The following is a 9,739-nucleotide window of genomic DNA, read 5'->3' as shown; positions in this document are numbered from 1 at the left end:
ATCCAGTTCAGCTCCTTCATTTCAAAAAAAGGTATATCTTATCTAAAGGATGCCAAAATTCATAAAGTATAATTCAAAAATGAATTACATGCTTAAATGCTTTAAATTAGCTTCAAGCTTGTAGATCAAAAGGATTTTTTCAGCACTTTAAATTAAGTCAAGAGACCAGTTGCATAAAATATGTACTATAAACAGTGAATAATTATTATAGTTTTGACGTGTAGAGAAGCCATTTAGCACACTACCATAAGATTTGTATTAATTTTTAATTCTTCAATCAAACTTGATATTACGGTCTGATGCTAGTGATTCCTCTTCAACCTGGTGGGCATCGGTATATTAAAAGAAATTTCAGTTAATAACTTATTTTCCTGAGAGTAGCTTTCAATCTGAGACTTCCACAAAAGCGGAGAGAGAGTAGGCCGATGCATGAAGTGCTAATTGGTTGAATGAATAGAGAATGTCAGAAAACAGGCATGAAGTGAATTTATACGAGATGGCAAAATGACTGAAAGGTCACTCTATTACATTCCTCCACACATGCTGAATTCATAGTTCTTCATTCAGAGAAACATCATCGTTGTATTAAAGAGTGAAGAGGAAATGAGAAGATCTACATTTCAATTACTCAAGAAGAGAGCTTTTCTGTCCAGAGCCTGAACCTCTTGAACGTTCTGCGAAATTTTTATTTTAGGTTTGGTGTGAGACTAAAGAAACTGGTCTGTCTTTTTAATTCGAGATGTAGAGTGGTCTGAAAGTTTGTGCACTATATAAGAAATCCCCAAAAAAGTGGCACAGGTACAGTTTACAAATTTATATATATATATATATATATATATATATATATATATATATATATATATATATACATACATATATATATATATATATATATATATATATATATATATATATATATATATATATATATATATATATATACATACATATATTATATATATATATATATATATATATATATATATATATATATATATATATATATATATATCATATATATATATATATATATTATATATATTATCATTGGTTTTTTAAATAGAAATATTTAAAGATATGCTTTATGGTTGTCAAAGGTCAAGTGATGTTTATTGAACACTGAATGGGATCTGACATTGGCTCAAAATTAAGATAAACTGACATCAATTGTTCATGATTATTGAAGAAGAGAACATGCAAACTCCACACAGAAACGCCAACTGACTAAGCTGTGGCTCGAACCAGCGACCTTCTTGCTGTGAGGCGACAGCACTACCTACTGCACCACTGCGTCGCCATATTATATTATATTATATTATATTATATTTATATAATTATATTATATTATATTATATTATATTATATTATATTATATTATATTATATTCATTCACTTTCTTTTAAGCTTAGTCCCTTTATTAATCCGGGGTCGCCACAGCGGAATGAACCACCAACTTATCCAGCACATGTTTTACCCAGCGGATGCCCTTCCAGCCGCAACCCATCTCTGGGAAACATACACACTCATTCACACACATACACTACGGACAATTTAGCCTACCCAATTCACCTGTACCGCATGTCTTTGGACTGTTGGGGAAAGCAGAGCACCCGGAGGAAACCCACGCGAATGCAGGGAGAACATGCAAACTCCACGCAGAAACGCCAACCAACCCAGCCGAAGCTCGAACCAGTGACCTTCTTGCTGTGAGGCGACAGCACTACCTATTATATTATATTATATTATATTATATTATATTATATATATATTATATTATATTATATTATATTATATTATATTATATTATATTATTTACTTTATCAAAGTGTGTATATCATCTTTCTTTGGGTTTCACACCCGAACAAGCAGAGGGTTTTTAAACATGACATATTTTAACTCTTGGGTGAACTACATTCTTATCAAAATGGAACAAAATAATGTTAATCAAGGTTGTGTGATTAGGTCAAAAGTTGAAAAGTCGACAGATTATTACAATTCTTGTCATATAAATTGTACTCACTATTGGACTGCAATTTGTAATTTAACAACAGGTAATTTAACTTAAATCTTTTATTTTCTCTGAAGTAGGAATGCATGATCACTGCGCTGAACCGACACTGACTCTTTAGTGTTTAAAAATTAACATCCACAGAGGTATATGTGTCAAAATGGATACCTTTCCTTGTCAAGTTACAGAGCCACTGGAAAAATCCGACTGCCAAGTGGCTGAGGTCTGGGTTTTGCTGGATCCTGGGCTGTGAGATGATCACCTGGAGCCTCTATATGGACGGCAGCATCTCCTTTCACTGAACGCTCGCTGTGACATCATCATCATCCTCATAATCAGGCTTGAGCCAATAGGAAGGCGCGTGCTGTAACCTCCGACATCTGACTTCTAGCCCTGTTTTCCATCACGCCCTGTGTTCCATCACACTGTGTAATGTGAAACAGAAATGTTAGCATAAGATACCGGCCTAATAGTTAAGTGAGTGTATGAACTCCAGAGGTCTTGACCCTACGTCACAAATGCAGTTACTTCCAGACAGGTTTAAATATTAAGAAAAATACATCGCTCACAACTGATTTTACCATATCTGACTGTCGTATCTAAGAGGTAAAAATATAATAAAACAGTACAACTGAACACACAACCAGCCCCAAAAAATAATGCAACACAGTGTGTTTAAAGGTGTCATGAAAATCTGGATATAGACATAGCTGAATATTAAGAGTTTAATACATGGCAATGGACATACCATTAGTATCTAACACTATTTTTTCCCTGTTTACATGTAAATCAAGTGAAAACAGGACAATCAAATGAAAACACTGACTGTGATGATCCACATGGGATCATTTATTTGCATGTCTCAGCAGCATTTGATTGATTTCCTAATGTGAACTTCCCCCTCCTTCATCTACGATATTTTTAATTTGATCTAAACTTTAATTATACTGTATATAGGCTATGTGTGACTCTTATTTGAAAAAGTAAAGTAGCTTTCTGTGACGCAAGCAGCCATGTATGACCATGGAGCGTCAATGCAAAATGCGGGATATATAGATGATAAATTTATTTAATGCGACCCTGAAGAGGCATAAGGTCTGTTTAATTGTATCTTTAGGTTTTTTTTGCAGTGTATTTTGTAATGAGGCAACAAACACATATAGACTGCTGAATATGTATCTTTTATTGTATCTTTCACAATAAAATGTAAAAAAAAAAAATCATTTACTTATGCATAGCTTGTCCACTTCACTCTACCATACAGTTACAAAATTGTCATTTAACAAGTCATCTACTAAATTTGTTTCAGTCAACTGCAACAGGGCATCAGAGCAGAGCTCATTAATATTCACAAACCTTCCAAAAAACACCCATCTCACTTTAGGTCCAATCATAGGGCTTGAAAATACACCTTTAATAACCTTTTCTGGAGAACTTTTGCACTTATTATAAGCCACATAACTTTCTTTTCAACCTCAGAGAGCAATTTTAAAATATTGTATCAATGCATTCTATGGCACCTTTAAATGATCTATGCAACAGGATGATTTGGGTACGGGGGAGTTCATTATGAAGGACTGGTGTTCATGAAATTCATAATGTTGCAGGTAGGCATGGGCCGGTATAAGATTCTGACCGTATGATAACCTTGGATAAAAATATCATGGTTTCACGGTATTGTGTTTACTGCGCTAAAATCTATTCTTTTTAAATGTCTGGGTAAAAAAACAACAACCCCCCTTTGAAAACAATATATCTTATTTAGAGAAACATTTAAAATATTTTGGAGCAGTAAACATGTCAGCTAGGCTGAATATTTCAAAAGAGTAATTGACTTTTGCTGTCTTCATTTTTTTCCAAAACAGATTTTTTTTTGTTTACAATTTTAAAACAGCATCTTTGAATATATTCCTCCTGCTGGAGATACCGTTTGTTTAAAAAAACATAAAAAATTGTACACGTAGCTTAGGAATGGTATAGCAGAAAATGTTTACGGTTTTAAAACCTTGACCATGGTATACCTTGAAAACAGTTATCATCTAGTTGCAGGTGATTACAAAAATATCAACCAGGAATTAACATTTAACATGTAAGTTTACTCACCTTCATGCCAGTAGAAGATTTTTAGCTGAAAACATGGTCCATTGAGATTCATAAAGTGAATTCAACAGCAATACCAGCCCCTTTCAGAGTTAACAAAAACAGGCAAAACAAAATGAATACCCATTGTTTTGACACTATATTGATGTTAAGATGTTAAAAGATTTTAGCAAAACATTTTTTTTGCTGTTGTTTTTTAAAGAAGGATATTTTTTTTTTTAAAGAAAATGCACTAAAATACATTCATTCATTTTCTTTTCAGCTTAGTCCCTTTATTAATCATGGATCGCCACAGCAGAATGAACTGCCAAACCGCTGTATATTTCTTAAATAATTATTCACTTTACTTACACCTTTGGTAACATGATCACCATGACTTTATTAACAATTTACATTCTGTTTAATTAACAATGCATGGCTAAGAATAATTCAGTCTTAAATTTAAGAGAGTAAATCTCAAAAGCTGACTATATTTACTTCAAAGGGGACTGTTCGCCATAATTTCCATAGAACAATCAATAATCCCCTTATAATTCCCTATAGCCTATAACAGGGATATATACCACCAGTAACATTAAAAGTGCAAGAGTATGCTAATCTACACAACTGCACAATAGTCATCTTCATTACACAATCTGCATCTTGAACACAAAGGTGCCTGTCTCTCACGCGCCCATACGCACGCACGCGCGCGCGCACACACTCAGTCGTGCTCCTGTGACTCGGGTGAGCGCGCGTGAAATTACAGTCGCTTTCTCATTCTCGCGCTCTGAGGTAACAGTAGCAGGAGTCAGTCTGGGAGAATCTGACTTGAGTCCTCCACACACATCCACGGGATAAAAAGCAACAGACACGGGCTTTACACGGACAGACAACACTTCTGAAGGCTACAGGTATGATGAGCACTTCACACATCAGCCGCACAAACGCCGAGCAAAATATGTCTGTTTCTTCAACAATAAAGAATAAAAATTGTATGATGTGCGAGATAGTTTCGGATTTTGTGAAGTATAAACCGAAGTGTGATTTTTGTAAAGTCTCTGACTGTATTAAGCAAGTATTTGATGCTGTAGCAAGAGTTTAATGACATAAATAAAAACTTATTATTACATTGCTGCTTGTTGCCTAATAGATGTGCAGTTCTGCCAATATGTTTCTCGTGAAAAATAATGCTAGAAAAGAGCTACAGTTATCATATAATGCATTCAATTGGTACCTCATTTTAATTACATTTTTAACAACAGGTGTTTTAGTCTGTATAACACCGTCATTTTGAACCTAATATTGAAAGAAATGTGAGTCATTTAGCTAACAGTTTCGTGTGAGATTTTTTTCCATTCATTTACAGTTTCAATTACTATGAATGTACCTGGCACGGCAAGTCCTGAAATCAGTAACTCAATCTGATAAAGTCACACATTTCAGGTAATCCAATCTCGTTATTGCGTGGATGAAGTGATCTAGCTACTACTGATAGATCCTGTATACTGATTGGTCAATCCAGGATATCACGGATTAGATTTAGCCAAAATTTTGCGCGATAAATCCAGTTATTTTAATATGAGTCTATCACGTGATTTGGAATTTGCATCACTCAACAGACTGTTTTGATTAATTGAGATATACATCTTCACCCTTTTCCTATAGTGCCCATATGAGAGTAGCTAACATAAAACCTAATTGTACCCAATTAAACCATAAGTACACCCCTCACAAATCTTTAAAATTCATATTTTTATTAGGAAGCTATACAATATTATATTTGTGCATATACATTAAATTAGTCAGTACTGAAGCCAAATCTGGAGCTTATCTAACAAAATAACTTAATGGTCCAAAAACTAGTACACCCAAATATATATATGCTATAGAAAAATATTAAATACAAATAAAAAAAGAGGAAAAATCAATAGAATAAAAGAAAAAATTAGTTGAAATTTTGTAGGTTGTACTTTTTTCAGTATTTTGCTTGAATTTTATTGTATTATCTTTCAGTTTCTAAATATGTTTAGTGACTAAAATATAATAATAAGTATAATAAAATATAATAAATTTGTTTTGTTTAATCTTTGGTGCTCAACCTTCCTGCAAAGTTCAGCTTCAAGCCTGATCAAACACACCTGAACCAATTAATTAGGATCTGAACAGCACTTGATAATTACAGGCAGGTGTGTTTGATATGGGTTGCAACTGAAATCTGCAGGAAGGTTGATCTCCAGGAACAGGGTTGGTCACCCTTGGTTTAAATGCACCACAATACATTCCTTGAGAAATGGATAAAATATTCATTTTTAAAATGGGGTGTACTCAATTATGCTGAGCACTGTATTTACATAACTTGTCATTTCTACTTCCACTCATCTCCTTCAATCTCAAAAAGTGAAAGGAAATGTAAAATTTGTAACATCTTTCAAAATCATTATTTATTAAAAAAGTTGAAGTAAAGATGTTTATGCTATTATGCAACATTGTAAAATGAAATGTTCTTTAACTGCAACATTGAGCCATACTATTTCAAAGTATTTTCTGTAATGTAATTTAACATAACAAATTGCATTTGAATGCATTAGAAACCATAATACATTCATGTGAAAAATCTTAAAGGAGATTTTTGAGAAAAAAATCTGATTCCCGGTGCATTCCAAAGAATTATGTATGATACAGTTGAAGTCAGAATTATTAGCCCCCTTTGAATTTCTTTTTCTTTTTTAAATTTTTCCCAAATTATGTTTAACAGAGCAAGGGAATTTTCACAGTATGTCTGATCATATTATTTCTTCTGGAGACAGTGTAATTTGTTTTATTTTGGCTAGAATGAAAGCAGTTTTTAATTTTTTAAAAACCATTTTAAGGTCAAAATTATTAACCCTTTAAGCTGTATTTTTTTTGATAGTCTCCAGAACAAACTATCGTTATACAATAACTTGCCTAAGTACCCTAATCTGCCTAATTAACCTAATTAACCTAGTCAAGCCCTTAAATGTCACTTTAAGCTGTATAGAAGTGTAAATCTAGTAAAATATTATCTACTGTCATCATGGCAAAGATAAAATAAATCATTATTAGAAATGAGTTATTAAAACTATTATGTTTAGAAATGTGTTGAAAAAAATCTTCTCTCCATTAAACAGAAATTGGGGAAAAAAATAAACAGGGGGGCTAATAATTCTGACTTTAACTGTATATGTCATAACTTGGCAGAAAAGAGAACAAATGATCAATATGTTTATTCATGTTGTAAAAGTGAGAATTGGGAAAATGAAAGAAATAATCAAGAGAAAAATAATGCAGTGGACCAAATGGAGATATTTCAACAGATATACCATGCTGTATTAAAATAGCAAGCATAGTTATTCCGCTCTGCTTGATGTCTGAAAACACATGAAGGCAAATTTACAGCTGATTCAGACTATGACAATGAACATTTTTTGCATTTCAGAGAAAATGTCACAAATATTTTGAATAGCAATGTCATTACAATAAGCCCTGTGTTCTAGTCAAGGAATGAAATCAATTAGATATTCATCAAAATAAACGGTAAAACTGTAATGTTTGTCCCTCACCAACAGATTTCTTTAACAGCATCTAGCCTGATTAAAATTCAATAGCTTTAAAGATTTTAACCCTTTAAATTCCAGTTTGTTTAGATAATGCCTCTTGTTTTTCTATGAAAGAAAATCCATCTCACACAGGTACAAAACACATTCTGATATCAACACCCACATATCTACATTATGTGATATCTACTGGTCTGCAGAGCTTAGAAGCAGAAAACGGGAAAAAGCATTTGCTTCACATGCCTCTATATTTCCTCGAAACCTAAAAAATGGTCAATATAATAAAAGAAAAACTCACATTTTAGAAAATTAAAGTTTATAAACAAAATTTGCATGCTTTTTATGGGGCAACAAGATGGCTCAGTGATTAGCACTGTCACCTCACAGCAAGAAGGTCGCTGGTTTGAGTCCCGGCTGGGTCAGATGGCATTTATGTATGGAGTTTACATGTTCTTACTGTATTGGCGTAGGTTTCCTCTGGGTGCTCCGATTTCCCCCCACAGTCATATGTGCTATAGGTGAATTGAACAAACTAAATCGACCATAGCATATTTGTGTGAATGAGTGTGTATGGATGTTTCCTAGTACTGGGTTGCAGTTGGAAGGGGATCCGTTGTGTAAAAACCATATGCTGGATAAGTTGGCAGTTCATACCCCTGATGAATAAAGGGATTAAGCTGAAGGAAAATGAATGAATGAATGCATGCTTGTTATGATTAAGTGGTTCTGGGTAAAAACACTGTAAAAATTCCCCATAATACATTTATGTTGTCCCAACACAAATCGATTAAGTTAAGTTAACAAATTTAAGTGGATTCACCATAAAACAACCAAGTTGTTCCAAAAAAATCTTAAGAATGGTGTTGTTTCAGCTCATTTAAATTAAGTAGTTTGAACAAGGAGCATTTCTTATGAGTAAATATAATCATTTTAACGGTTTTCTATGGGGACATCTTTGTCCAGAAGTGTAAAACCAACACAGGCTCATTCTGAAAACATTGCCCTATATAGATTTTTGGAGATTGCAAATTACGTAGCCAGAGGTATATATGGCTGCATTTCGTCTTTAAAACGAATGCTATAGGGCGGTATGATGCCATTCCTTTTCGCGCTTACCAATTACCTCTATATGGACGACTTTCCCGCTGTTACCAGTTTGCCCGCCATGTATGTCGATAGACTTGACCAAAAAAACAAAATAAACAAGTAAAAAACAGGGTGAGAATGTGGTCAAATCTAAAAAACGTGGTAAAAATCAAGCAAGGGCTTTTCTGGATTGCTTTTTAAAACTGTCAGTTTGATTTATGGAAGTGGGTGGGCGGGTTAATCTGTGCTTTTGAAAACATTATTGGTTGGATTTAGGGAAGGAGGAGGGTGGGTCAGTCAGTCAGTTGACAGCGGCCTCTATTGGATTTATGTGATAAGAGCAGGCGCGAAACAAATTTGAGATCTCAAAAAACGTACACAGTGGCCTCTGATGGATTCGCGAAAACAAAAACTGCAAAAAAAAACGTACCTGCTGGGATGTATTTGGTGTTCTCCAGAAGTGTATATAGCAGTAAGGGCTGGATGATATGGCAAAATAGCAATGTCGATAATTGTTTTCCATATTGACTGATAACGATATATATTTCAATATAAGTTGTTCATGCTTCCAGATTTAAAAGAGTACCCCAACAATGACTGAAACTACACAAAATAGAGGGTCCATTAAATGGCATAACATTTTCGGCCGATAAATTTTCGATGGCAGAAAGTTCGGTACATCTTTAATATCAACACATTTGATTCCCATTGTTGCACATTTCTGCTATGTTATTGGCTCTTAGATCAATATGGAGTTAAAAAGTCTTGAGCTTATCATTGTTATCAACATAAATCCTATTGCGATTCTATGTAATATTGTTTATCGGCTCAGTCCTAATAGCAGTACGTTTTTAGAATGAGTGTGTTGTGTAAAACAAATGAAATGAAATGAGGGTAATATATTAAAAATCCAATACAACTTTTTCAAAAATTGCTCTTTGCATGAACAGCCAAAATGATTAAAAGAAATGAAAAAGACAAAAATTAC

General features: G+C 33.5%; 1 protein-coding gene across 1 annotated transcript in view; it reads left to right on the top strand.

Moving 5' to 3' along the window:
* The first annotated feature begins 4,807 nt into the window (after positions 1–4,807).
* The window catches only part of si:dkeyp-72h1.1 (uncharacterized protein LOC799956 homolog), a 30,870-nt gene continuing 25,938 nt past the window's right edge, over positions 4,808–9,739 (top strand). The window contains exon 1 of the mRNA XM_056481467.1: positions 4,808–5,001. The gene's annotated coding sequence lies outside the window, so the exon portion shown is untranslated. The remainder of the gene's footprint in view (positions 5,002–9,739) is intronic.

The sequence above is a fragment of the Danio aesculapii genome, chromosome 20, assembly GCF_903798145.1.
Source record: "Danio aesculapii chromosome 20, fDanAes4.1, whole genome shotgun sequence".
Taxonomy (NCBI): Eukaryota; Metazoa; Chordata; class Actinopteri; order Cypriniformes; family Danionidae; genus Danio; species Danio aesculapii.
Note: the sequence above shows the minus strand (reverse complement) of the source record. Positions and strands in the feature narration are given on the sequence as shown.